Source organism: Gymnodraco acuticeps, unplaced genomic scaffold (assembly GCF_902827175.1).
Source record: "Gymnodraco acuticeps unplaced genomic scaffold, fGymAcu1.1, whole genome shotgun sequence".
NCBI classification, from domain to species: Eukaryota; Metazoa; Chordata; class Actinopteri; order Perciformes; family Bathydraconidae; genus Gymnodraco; species Gymnodraco acuticeps.
The window spans coordinates 74538-86603 of record NW_022990229.1 but is presented as its reverse complement, the minus strand read 5'-3'; positions in this window follow the sequence as shown (position 1 = coordinate 86603).

Below are 12066 nucleotides of genomic sequence, written 5' to 3'. Positions count from 1 at the left end.
AAAAGCGATTTCTGTTTGGTCTTCCATACTCATACGCATCTCAACTACCCCAAGACTATGATGCTCACATTCCAGTTCATCCAAAAGGTTCTTCTCATGTTGGGCCAAGATGAACTAAAGCCAAGGTTGCAAACATTGAAGAACCAGCTTACAATGTAAAGAAATGCACTGACACTTGTTACTGCTGTTCAGCTGCTACCAGTGACATCATAATGTTCAGCACTGTTCGCTGACTTTCACTGTCAGGTGTGTGATTTTTCACACACATATTGTTAATTGTTAATAATTCCTGTCTTTACTTGTCTTCTGGTTGATGAGGTTATTTTTCGGCAATAAAAACATTGGAATATTTGAATGTATTGTTTCCTGTTTTCCCTTCCATAAAATTCTGGTAAAACAATGTATAAATACAATCCCCAAATCAAAATGGTACATTTTATTAAAAGACATTCGTTATATTAACACATGATATTAAGCATTGATAAATAATGTTATTTATTATATTTAACTTAAACAAGTTCAACTAAGCCATCATTTATGTGAACTAATGATTTTGAGATAAGACTACAAATGTAAACTAAGATAAGTCTACTTAAAGTTCTACGTGTATACAACTTAACCTGTTAAGTTTTTTACACAAGCAAGAAACTTAAGTGGTTTAAGGCAACGGGTTTGCACGCGAATTTCTAGTAGTCAACTAAGCCGGGCTAAGAGTGCATAATTACAAGCCGAGAACGGAGTAACTTGACCTCACAGCAGGCATAACAACAGCCGGTGTTTCTCGTGAGTGTTTTCCCCGGGAAACAAACAATACACACAAACGCAAAAATACACACGTATACACACACACACACTCGCGAGCTTCCCCCAGACCAGTAATCCAAACGAAAATATCTTCCCTCCGTACTATTTTGATCATTTGCTCCGCTAATAATCAATCAGATCGATCCAGAGAAGAGGACACTTTGAAGGCCTTTTTCTCAAAATGATGACTCTGTAACAGTCATTATATAATGTGACATATTTTGCTTAATATTTGGAGTACAAAAACAATCCCGATATCATAAAGCTAGGAATATCCTCTTTCCAACAGTATACAACTTAAAATGTGTCTTCGGATCAATGCGACTGATTTCGATTGAGCAGGTCACTGCATTAGGTAAAATAAAGCAGGCAGACATAACAGGAAGAATATGTACATTTTAACCCAATCAAATAGGACATTGTCACACCATTCAAATGTATCCATGTAAATTACAACCAATAAAAAAGCTTAGATTTGTTTATGTGTTACGTTGTTTACTTTATTTGTTACGTTGTTCTGTGTGTGTCAGCCGTTAACCAGATAGAAAGAATATACACTTGCAAACATGTCAGAAGAACCAGCGCAGAAGAAAACTAAATACAGTCAATCTAAACTTAAATTTAACAACTGGAAGGTCACATCCCTGACATCCACATCTCCGGAGCCTGGACCTTCATCAGCGAAGCCAGATGATCCCAAAAGCAGCAGCTCTGCGGCCGCAGAAACTGTCAAAACCACCGCCGGCACCGCCGTCGTTGAACCGAAACAGGCTGGTTCCGACTGCATGGAGGTTTGTTGTCGGGACATTGAGGCGGGTAAAGCTGTACAGCTAACTGTCGAAAAAAAGGAGACAGCTAGATTATTTGGGCAAAGACAAAGGTACTTCAATGCAGAATGGTACAAAAACAGAGAGTGGTTAATTATTTGCAAAACCACTAAACGGGCCTTCTGTGAAATATGCAGATTTGCTGCTGTCAAACGGCTTGTAACTTTCTCAAAATGTGGAGATGATAGCTTTGTTAATACCGGAGTTAATAACTGGAAAAAGTGCCCAAGCCTCCTGGACAGCCACGAAAAATCTCATTTCCACAGAGAGTGTATTCAAAAAAAGTGCGCTTTCTTCAGTCAAATACCAGTCAACATACAGCTTGTCAAACAACAGCGTATTGAGCAGGAAAAAAGAAGAGATGGAATGATGGAGCAACTGCGCTGTCTGCAGTTTCTAACCCGACAGGGCCTAGCAATCAGGGGGCATGCGGATAAGGAGAGCAATTTCCAAAAGCTAGTTGAACTTGTTGCTGAGAAAAACCCTACTCTGAAAAGCTTCATGCTCACCGGGAAATATGCATCACATGAGACAATTAATGAACTTATAAATCAAATGTATCGGGAGTCTCTGACCACTCTATTAACTGAAATTAAAAGCAATGCAAAACACTATGCAGTTATTGTGGATGAAACTCGCGATTGCTCCGGGCATGAACAGTTGTCTCTTACAGTACGATGGGTATCAGCTGATTATGTTATCCATGAAGACTTCATAGGAATGTATGACTGTCCTAAAACTGACGCAGAATCAATAACCCTTACTATTAAGGACATGTTAATGAGATGCGGCCTGGACATTGGTGACATGAGAGGACAAACCTACGATGGCGCATCTGTTCTACAGGGACAAATGTCAGGTGTGGCCTAACGCTTTAAAGACATCAATCCCAAAGCAGTCTCAATGCATTGCACAAATCACAGTTTGAACTTAATTCTTCAGGAAGCTGCTTCAAAGTGCAACATTGTACGTGGTGCCTTCAGTTTAGTTCACGACATACATGAGATAATCAACAACTCACCAAAACGACTCGCCATGTTTAAAAACATTAGGGATGCTGCTGCTGCCTCTCCTGGTGCCAGTGCTGGCCTCACACCGCTCTGCCCCACTCGCTGGACAGCCAGAGGCAGTGCAATCAAATCCTTGCTTGCCAATTATGAAGCTGTCTACGACACTTTGGATGAAATAATCCGAATGGGGGGGAACACAGAAGCAAGCAAAAAGGCACCAGGGCTGCAGGCATTGATGACTCAATTCAGTGTTTTCTTTGGACTGAGTCTTAAACTGTTTTCTTCTGCGGAAGAGGTGGCTCGGGTGCTCCAGTCCAAAGACCTCTCAGCAGAGACAGTTAAGTCAGCAGTGCAGATGCTCCGGACACACTACACAAACCTGAGGTCCACAGAGGCATTCCACAGCATCTTTGAAGATGCCCAAAGAACGACCATGAACGACCTGGTCCAGGCACCGGCTCTTCCTCAAAGGCGGCGCGCTCCATGCCGTTATGATGATGGGGATGCACCTCATCAGTGGGAAAATCCAGAGGACTACTTCAGGAGCCAGTTCTTTGAGGTAGTTGACCTGCTCACTTCTGAGCTGACTCGCAGGTTTAACCAACCCACTCTGCTTCTGCTGATGAGCATGGAACAGGTACTCCTCACAGCAGTAAACACCCCCCCGGGGTTCGGCAGCATCAACATCCCCCAAAATCTGGTCGACATGTACACAGGTGATGTTGACATGGAACGGCTGTCCACCCAGTTGTCACTGTTTCCAGCAGTTTTGCAGGCACACAACAGTTCCGGCGCTGAAAGACCCATCACTCAGGTGACAAAGGTGGCCACAATCGCGGACATGCTGGCGGCACAGGGACGAGGCACGCAATCCCTCTTCAGTGAAGTGGACAAGCTTCTACGGCTGTATTTCACTGTGCCGATGACCAATGCAACAGCTGAGCGGAGCTTCTCCAGCCTCCGTCGGTTGAAGACGTTCCTTCGTTCAACTATGTCCGAGCGCCGCTTAAATCACCTTCTCTTCCTCCACATCCACAAAGATTTGACCGACGGCCTGGACCTCAAAAAAGTGCTCCGGAGTTTCTGCTTTGCCAGTGAACGAAAAGAGGTTTACTTTGGCAAAATGTAGAAAGATTAAGTAGGCTAGATTTAGCCACGTGGGGATTTTTGTTTTGTTTTACCCTATGCATTGTGGGACATTTGTTGGAAGGTTGCTCCACCCTCATGTTATTGGACATTTTAGTCATGTGATTTTAATTACACAACATCACAGCTTGTGTTACTGTTAACAAGCTTGTTATACGTTCTTTTCACAAGAATTGTTGTTTGGTTCGATTAAATAAATAATTTATGTCCATTTCTTGAAATAAGTTTCATGAATTGCATTACCTGTAGCCAGAGGTACCTGACCGGTCTCAACGCTGTGTGTGTCCGTCAGGAAACACGCTGTTTACAAGTAGTTCCAGGCTTCCAGCAAACATCCACTGATAAACTGCGATGTTAGCAATAGCAACCTCATGATATTTTTTTAACTTAGGATCATACCTGTGTTTAGTCTAGAAAAAGGTAAATGTGTGCATTTTATTATAAAGTTGTGTATATTTACAGACTATTGCAAAAACTAAGAAGCTTATAAACATCAGGTTTAAAACTAAAAGAGCTTTACAAAAAAGTAACACAATGAAAGATGTTTGGAGTTTTATTTGAGTTATTCATTTACATTTTGTTGTCAAAGAGATACTGATTTGAAACCGTTGTTACATACAGTTACGGCATTTCCTGTTTCTGCCGGAGAGAGGGGAGGCCGTCCCAAAGCTTGCTGCTGTGTTTACTCCATCTGACAGGAGGATCCTCATGTGTTACTCCACGGAGTTTACTCCGTCACGGAGGGGGAGTGTGTAGGGGTAGGGACGGTGTAGGGCGTGATTTGGGATTGGGCCATACACACGCACTTTTTTGCCCCCCCCCACTTCTAAAATGAATCTGGCGCGCCTGGCCATGAGCCCCAGCAATCGCAGGCATGATCTGAAGAGAACATGTTTGCGCAGCTGGAAAAGAGCTAGACAAGCTCTGAAAGCGTTCACTCTATCCGCTGACAAGCGAGCTGAAAAGGGCACCGAGTTCAGGTGTAAACCCAGGAAGAGTATAGTCTGCGCGGGGCACAACATGCTCTTCTCTGTGTTTATTATGAAACCCAGATTGAGCAGGTGCTTTACGAGGACATTTGTCTGCGTAACAGCCTCCGACTGTGCGAGAAGCAGCCAGTCGTCCAGGTAGGTCGCCAGGCGAATGCCCTGTTGTCTTAACGGGGCTATCGCGGCTTCCGTACATCGTACAAACACCCTTGGACTGAGAGACAGACCAAAGGGGAGTACTCTGTATTCATAACAGATCCCCTGAAATGCGAATCTCAGATATTTCCTGTGTGGGTAATATACTGGGATGTGAAAATACGCATCTTTCAGGTCGACTGATGTGAACCAGTCGTCTTGTCGCACGAGCCGCAGCAGAGATGTGTGAGTGAGCATTCTGAACTTACATATTTTTTAGATATTTGTTCAGAGCCCTCAAATCAAGTATTGGCCGAATTCTGTTCCCTCCCCGTTTGGGAACGAGGAAGTACTTGGAATAGAAACCGCCCTGACTCTGCTCGGCGGGTACAATAGATATAGCCCTCTTTTCTAGGAGAGAGAGAATCTCTTTCTCCAGAATATGGGCTGACTCTCCTCGGGCCTGCGAATGCAGAATGCCTGAGAAGCGAGGGGGGGGGGTGACAGCGAATTGGAGTCTGTAGCCCCGTGTTACTGTCTTGAAAACCCAAGCAGATGATGTGAGCATCTTCCACTGCATGCTCCTTAGAGCCAGTGGAGATGTCACATCTCTTCCCCTCTGAGTCTCTATTTGTTGTGTTATGGGGCCCTCTAGTGTCTGAACACAGTGGTGCACCCTTTCGACAATCTCCACCGACACTGCGCATGCGCGTGACGGTGGTGCCTTCACAACCCCAGCCGGCACTGCGCATGCGCGTGACGGTGGTGCCTTCACAGACCCGCCTGTAATCCGCCTTTTGAGAGATGCCGTAGCTGCTCTCAGAAGGGGAACAGTTGACGGGCTGTTTATTGGCTTTATTGTTTTTCTTATCATTTTTTTGAGCTGCGCCCTCGGCCTGAAGCCTGGATGCGTCAGCGGCAAATGTTTAATGACAGAGGAACAAACAGATTCGTGACATGTGTTTTTGCGGACTTGAGGATGGTGTTGAGGCATCTCTCGAGGCGGCGGGAACACATTTAGAGCTGGGGAACCGTGGACTTCCAGCTCTGTCACGGAGGAGAGAAGGAGGGGCTGTCACGCCGCTCGCTTCTTCTTCCTCGCCTGCTGGCCGAAATTCTGGGTTTGCTGCGCCTGAGCTGCTGCCGGAACCGGAGATTTTCTGGGCCAGCTCGCCCTCGTCTCCAGCATGGGCTGGGGACTCGGGGCGGGCTGCGACCTCTGCATTTTCGGTGTCTTAAACCGAGCAGAGTTCAAGGCAGCTTGGGCGAAGGATTGCTGCTGCGAAGGATTGCTGCTGCGAAGGCAGCGGCTGGACCCTTCGAGGGAGGCAGAGGTGGAGTGCCTCGTCCTCCCTCTTTTTTGACTCACACCTCCTTTGCATGGAAGCAAGAGCGGAGCCGAAAATTCCCTCGGGAACGATGGGCATATCCAGCACATCCTCCTTTTCCCGGTCTGGGAGGTTGGTGAGGTTGAGCCATCTCGCTCTTTCCTGCACCACCATGATCCCCATTGCCTTACCCGTGGCCTGGACGGCGCAGCATTGGACACGGAGACAGATGTCTGTGACCGCTGCCATCTCGTCCAGAGTGGCTGCCCCCGGGTTACCCGACAGGTCCTCGCAGAGCTCCGCTTGGTAAGCGGTTAGCAGCGAGGCCACGTTCAGGGCCCTGGCGGACAACGCTGCGGCTTTGTAGGACCGTTCAGTCATTGTCGACTGAAATCGGTCCGACTTTGCCGGCAGCGTGGGGTTCCTGCTTGGTGACGGGCCCATCCTCGGTAGGAGGTGGGCTGCTACCAGCGGTTCCATGGGCGGTATGCGGAGCAGGCCGAGCTTCTCCATTCCGTCACAGTCTAGGGAGGAGGCACCCTGGATTGGGACCTTGTTGCTGAAGGGCCGGTCTCTCCACGAGACCGACACCTCATCCAACATCTCCGGGAAGACCGGAAGGAGTTGCCTCTTTGTCCGCGCTGCTTGGGGAAAATGTTTCCCCTCGTAGCGGGACCTGGAGGTCTCCTTGGCCATTTCAGGCCACGGGATGTCGAGTCTGGCCGCAGCGCGTTTGCACACGGCCTGCAGGTCCATGCTCAGACAGGGCGAAGCTGGTGTGCTATCGTCTGGGAGAGCAGCCCTTGCTCCAGGCTTTGCAGCCTGAGCCGATGACATGAAGATGTCCTCTTCATGTTCATCCGACTCGGACAGGAGGAACACCGAGGCGTCCTCTTCGTCCTCGTCGTAGTTCAGCTCGAGGACATCCTCCGCGGGTGAGACCATGGTGAGAAATAACTGGGAGCCCCAGCTTGGTAAAGCGCGGGGTCCCGTTCCCGCGTGTCTTGCCGTCACCGGGTCCCGGCCTGCCAGGGCGCGGGAATCCGGTTCTGCGGCCATCTCAGATACTGAGCCCCAGACCGACATGGAGAGGGGTTCGTTCTCTGTGGCGGATGCCCCCGCGTCTTGACTGCCGGCCGGCAGGTCAGAGGACATGGGGGGGTCCTGTTCCGACAGGCTAGCTTGGCGTGCTAGCCTTCGGCGGAGGCTCTTTACGGTGAAGCGGACACAATGTCCGCACGAGCCGGGGTTGTCGATAGCGCCTCGGGCGTGTTCCAGCCCGAGGCAGGACGAGCAGACGTGGTGTGTGTCTGTGCCCGAGATCTTCAACCCACAGCCGCAGAGTCGAGCCACCGAGTCCCTGACTCCTCTGGTGTGAGGGAGAGTGGCGTCCATCTTGTTCGCCTCGTGGCATGGAGAGGACCCGCTCTCAACAGGTAGTTCGGGAGAAAAGAGGTTACCACCCTGTCCTTAATCCGGAGAAAAGGACGGTGTGGGTCTTTTATTCCCGGAGAATACTGACTGGTGTGGCAGTATGCTCCTTTTAATCCTTTCCTCCTCCGTGGGGAAGAGAAAAGAAAAAACTTCCTCGCTACCGTGGTGTCGGTAGTGAGGGAGCAAGCTAACGCTAGCTTGAAAAGTCAGACCTAGCTTTCTTCCCGGGGAAAGAGAGCGTCGAGGTCGATTTAAACAATAACTAGCGTTAGTAATGACCTTCTTTCTGCGAAGCAGAAGGAGTAGCCGGCGAGCGCCCGTCGACCGAAATGGATATTTGGGTTCAGTCTGTGGACCGTTAAGCTTGTCCGGCTATCATAGAGATGTGCTCTGAAGCGAGAAGAGGTGTTTGAATGGCGCATGCGTTGTGGCGCAAGCTACTTATAGGGGGTGATTTCCCCGACGCTGACGTCAAAGATCACCAGCCAATCAGGATTGGCGTAATGAGATTGATGCTTCTGTTTGCTCCGCGATGAGGCGCATCCTATAGTGAGACATCGAACGGAGGGTTATGAATGAGAACTTGTGTTTATGCTACCAATTATTAAGTAAGTGGTAATTGAAAACACCTCTGATTGTAGAGGAAAAGCCTTCTCCCCTAACTCAAATAACTTTGTTGCTTTAACAAAATTTCATTAGAAGTTGTCTTAACTCAATAACCATCGATGCAACCTATTGCCTTGATTCTCTTTGTTAAGCCAAGCATTTGTTTTTAGAGTGTACGTAGACTGGGCCTCCCATATAACCTGGCTGAGCCGATATAAAAACAATCAGCCAAATAACATTTCAATACCTTATTGATTACTATTCTTTTAGGTACTTTAACATAAGTCAGAGGTACATGGTGTACTTTTCCTTCACTACAAGTATTTAATACCTTTAGTTACTTCATAGATGTGGATGAATGATGTGAAATATAATCAAGTGATATAATCAGATTTTAGTTCCACCTGGAGTAAATCCACAAGCTACCCTGCAGTACACAAAGTCATTCAAACTAGCTGCACCTTTACCAGCTTTGAGAACACTTTCATGATCAATCATTATAAAACATATTATATATTATTCTGAAATGGACCAATCTGCACAATGAATACTTTTACCGTATTATATTTTGATAATACTTTTCTACTTCTTCTTGAGGAACATTTTGAATGCAGGACTTTTACTGTACCACTCTGGTACTTCTACTTTTACTCAAGTACAAGATCTGAGTACTTATTCCACCTCTGGTAGTGTATTAGTCTGAATTCTAGCTACAAAATCACGCAGAGCTGCATAAAAATAGCCTCACAATGGTAACAAGTGGAAAATAATATTTACCAATGTGTACAATAATTTTTTTACTTACTTGTTTGCCTGTCCTTGTTTGTCTACCCTCATACTGTAAAGCGTCTTTGAGTTGTGAAAAGCGCTATATAAATAAAATGCATTATTATTATTATTATTACAATGATTTGTAGGTAATTTTGACTACTCAAGACACCTGACTTATACAAAGGAAGACTGTGTTCATTCTACAATTACATGGGATTAAAGCCACATGTAGTTTTACTTGTATAATACTTCCATTTTGTATAAAAGGCAGTTTGTTTTCATCTGTTTTCGAATAAACAAAGTATTGGCTTTCAGAATATTAAACTTGTTTCGGCAAATTCAGATGATAAATACAACTTTGAAGCTTGTAACGGCATAATTACAAGCAGAGAACGGACTAATGTAACATCACAGCAAGCATAACAACAGCCGTGTGTTATGAACACATATACGCCAAAATGACATCATCTGTCGCTTAGCGTTTTCCCCTCTCCTGAAATGACATGACCCAAAAATGTAACTGTTCTTTGTACATATTGGAGTTTAGACAAACTAGCCTTCTGGCCTTCGGCTGCGAGGTATTTTAACAAGGAAATTGTATCAGCTCCACACTGTTCTGCTGTGGGTGCGCAAATCATGAGGTCATCAAACTGGCCTTGTATGAGAGCGGTGCCTTTAGAAACTTGGAGAGAGACCAACCTTGTATACAATGCCTGGTTGTACACAGTAGCCTTGACACAAACGTGTGAATGTGTAAGGTTTACACTTATATTCAAATGTGAACAAAATTGACTGTCTTTGTGTACAGCAGGGGTGCCCAACCTTTTTTGAACCGAGAGCTACTTTTAAAGTTGCCAGTCTGCCGAGATCTACCAGTCCAAAAAGAGAGGCGTAGTTACTGACAGCCTACTACCAGGTAAATAGTACACTTCTACTTGTATACAACTGACCTTCGTACGATGAATACTTCATAAAATACTGCAGATCCTTTATCTTACCTCTTTCTAATCTACACACATACAAGTATTTAACTGAAGTTACACAACAGTGTTGTTGATACAGAGTTGGAGTTTATTCACACGTCACTATAGTGGGTAATGTTTTCAAGAAACATTGAACAGTGCTGCCACATATGACACAGGGAAAAAAGAAAATACTCTGAACCCTTTCTTTGCCATTATATAAAAATAGTGTTGCTACAAAAGTATAAATTAGGCTTACTAATAAGACAACTCAGATCTGAAGCTACACAGGAATCTGCTGCCAAAGTGCAATAAAAAAGACAACATTAATAGAATCAAACCCTTTTTTTGTTGCATTTTAGTAGATTATAAAAATAAATGCCTTTTAAAATAGGATGCAAGCAACACTAGTTTCTTAACCTGAATTGATAATAGACTATAATCAATTTAAGTTTGCATTCTTATACCATTTTGTACAATAATTATAATGAATAAGTTCAAACAAACTAAAACTTACAGCTGATTAATAACGGTATCTAACTTTTTTATTATATCAAAAACCTGTTGAAATGCTCCTGTTATTTTTACTGTCCCCAAAAAGCGCATCGGCAGCCTCCAGGAATGCTTCTTACACAACTTCGCCATCTTTGAAAGACTTCATGTGTTTCGCAAGAACGTGACTGACACGATAAGATGCTCTGGTAGCAGCATTGCTCTTGTTGTTGGGCCTGGTGAAAATGGACTGCTGTGCATTTAGCTGTCCTCTCAGGTCCCTCCCCTTTTGGAGCGTAGGGCAGAATTAGGAGGGAATTCCGTCTCGCAGCGTTTGTGCACTGTTTTGAAATGCCGCTCCTAAATTACCCTTCTTCGATAAAGCCACGCTCGCATTGCAGATGAGACAGATGGACTTTGAATTGGAATAGATACAAAAATAATCATCCTCCCACTCGGAGTGAAAATTATATATTTTGGGCTTTTTTGCTTCTGCCATAATTGTGTGTGTGCGGACTGTCACTCCTGTTCACATGGACAACGTCAGCGAAATAGTGCCCACTGCCCACCAACCACGCCCCCACACATGGGGTCACGCCGGCCAATCACAAAGCTTTGGTGCGTTCAAGTGCATTATTCTGGCACGGGAAGATTATGTTATAGGACATTAACGATAAAACAGAATATTGTTCTATTTTTAGACACATCTCGCGATCGACTGGGAATCTCCCCACGATCGACCGGTCGATCGTGATCGACTGGTTGGGCACCCCTGGTGTACAGGAACACTGAAAAATGCATTTGAGAGATCTTATGACAGTAAAAAAAAATGCTGCAGAGGCTGGAACTTAGGAAAGAATCAGATAAGGACTTGGGACGAGCGTGCATAGCTGCATAGCATTTACAGCTGTAAATCCTGGACAAATCTCCACTCGTCAGGAGGTTTTGTCTCTGATCTTTTTGACAGGAAACACTGGAGTGCGTACCGGAATCGTTACACGGAATAATGACCCCTTGTTTAAACAGAGAGGTAAACACTGGCCGAATGCCATCAACAGCTTCACGTTTCAATGGGTACGGGGGTTGATTTGAACGGAACGTGGACATTAACCCTACGTCATATCTGTGAGCTGCCCAGAGTGAGTATGGCACATCTGAAAGCGCGGCAGGAAGCTCAGAGATATGAGAATTACCCATAAAGGTGGAAAATGGCATCACCAACGTCATCCTCCTTAACCAACAGCAATGTGCGCAGAACGGCTACGTTCGTGCACATTTTCATTTGATACACGTCACGTGACACATTCTGTGTGTGTAGGTGTCCAATCAGTGACTGACTCCAAATCTTTAACGATTAGACCCAAATCCCTCTATCTATCAGTGGGGTCCCTGACTAGTGAAATGTGTGGACCGCCCCTGGGATTTGACACATTTTGTGTTGTGTGGGTGTGAGTGCAACAGGAACCAGCTGCGCAGCAAACTCCAAGCATAGTTTTAAGTATGAGCTCATCATTCACACATTCTAACAGAAAACTCTCATCATAGCATTTAACAACGTTAGT